Source organism: Ailuropoda melanoleuca, chromosome 6, assembly GCF_002007445.2.
Source record: "Ailuropoda melanoleuca isolate Jingjing chromosome 6, ASM200744v2, whole genome shotgun sequence".
Lineage (NCBI taxonomy): Eukaryota > Metazoa > Chordata > Mammalia > Carnivora > Ursidae > Ailuropoda > Ailuropoda melanoleuca.
The window spans coordinates 4,865,572-4,867,776 of NC_048223.1; positions in this window are offsets into that span (position 1 = coordinate 4,865,572).

The window sequence follows — 2,205 nt, forward strand, 5'->3', positions numbered from 1 at the left end:
ACTAGCAGCTTAACTTGTGATCCCAAAATTTAACTGAAGTGCTCAGCTCTATTCACTTCCTATTAGAAGTCCAGCTCTTTAAGGGGTCCATTTCCCCAAAGGAATCAGGCTCTCACTGACTACTCATATAACTATTATTATGCTATCATTATTATTTTGTAATACTCAATTAGAGATAGTGGGCATCAAATTACTATTGGTCAAAATATTTTATTTTTCTTAGGGGAAAGAGTTTATGTTGGTGTCAAGTTCCCTACATTGGACTCCTTTCAACCCTGAAGAGGGTTGATACATCTTGCCTATATTTAACTCATATTCCAAATGTCACTTTGAGTTTCTTGTCTCCCATGCTTCAGCCAGCACCAATGTCTAAGAACCTATAGACAGTGTTTGACCTACCAGCCTGGATTCTCTGTAACTTCTCAGTGAACCAGAGGCCTATTTTATAGCCAAAAAAGCACAGCAGCAGTCCTATCAATTATCCTATGCTGTACCTCCTAGAAATTGTCAGCCTGAAAGAGTGATAGAGCAGCAATTGAGGGCACAGATAGGGTGCCAACTTGGAGATGATCTTAAACGGTATGGTACCCTTCCAGAACTGAAGCACTCATTCCCTAGCAGTTGTGGGAGTGTTAATGGCTGCAAGCTTTCAGCTGAGTTTGCTCTTCTCCACTTCTGCCTTCTCCTCCTGTGACTGCCATGATTGTCAGTGGGTGAAGAGAGCTGCCTCAAGGTGATGTCCACTTTCCTTCCAAAAACTGTTGATATAAGTAACTAAAGCCTAGTACATTGTCCTCAAAATGGGACAACTCTTGGCCATTCCACTTCAAAGCTCCCCTTGGGATTGGCTAAGGCCTTGGTTATGACTGCCTTGCAACTCTTACCAATTCTGCTCTCTTCATTCTTGCACTGGTGCTGATACTGAAAGCATCCCCAATAAACTTCCTACATGCATACCTTCATCCTACAGTGTGCTTCCCTTGGAGTCTGACCTTTGTTGCTCCCCTACAATGGAGGATGAAAAATGTAGCCTTTAATGTTAGTAGAAATGTGCTTAGCTAAAAATCAGTGTTTTAACTAAGGAAGAACAGCATAATAGTTACACTTAATGCTATAAAAAGGACCATTTTTTTAAAGCAAAACATGATAATTCATGTACATTTTTCACCTGGAGTAATTCACGACAGGATATGTGACAAGGTTCCAAATATTCAGAGAAACATCAGTTAATCATCAGGTTTGTAGCTGCCTGTGATTCAAAGATTTTTCTTGCCAAAGGTGATTCTGTTCAAATTCAGTTTGCAACAAAGAAAACAATACTTGCATAAAAAAGAAAAACAATCAGGTTTTCAATCACACCCTAAGCCAATCTCTATTTTTTTTTTTGAAACCAGTTTTCATCAACACTAGCCAGCAACACATCCTTTTTTTATATGTGGGACTAAAATTGATTAAAATGCTTCATTGCATTATTCTAATGGACTCTGTAAGCCTGAAGTAAAAAAAAATTTTAAAAAAGCAAAATTAATATGAAATTTCCAAAGCTAGATATTTTTCCAAGTTACTTATTAGCCACTTCCCTTTCTGCCTTATGAGGCTATCTCCATTTTTATACAGGTAGCATCACGGCCAACCTAAGGAGGTGAGTCATACATAATTGGTACATCATCATCCTCTTCCCTGAATATTATGCTCACTTGGAGTCAATGGCGGCCATATGGCAGGGCTCTGGCCAGTGATCACATGGGGGGGAGGCCTACAAGGAGAGTTCCAGAAAAAATTTTTGCTTTCTGGCCAAAGGGACAGGAGTATAAAGGTGGCTTACTTGTGCCACTCCTTTCCTTCTTCCTTCATGAATTTGATAATAGCTATGAGCAGGTAGTATTTGGAGTTAAAAGAATCCTTTTGTGTCCCATGAGAGAGAAAAATCACTGAGATGTCAGACTTCTGCTCTGATCACTAAGCTGCAACATAAACCCTGTAACTACATCTTGGATTTCCTATTAAGTACCATCGTAATGACTCAGATTGTTGTTGCTTGCCCCCAGAAATTCCCATAACCGACAACATGTACTGAGAGCTTAGTACATGTCAAACATTATTATAAGTGAATGACACGCTCTAATTAACTTAATTTTCAAGACGATCCTTTGAACTATGTACTATTACTACCTCCATGTTATACATTAAGAAAATGAATGTTAA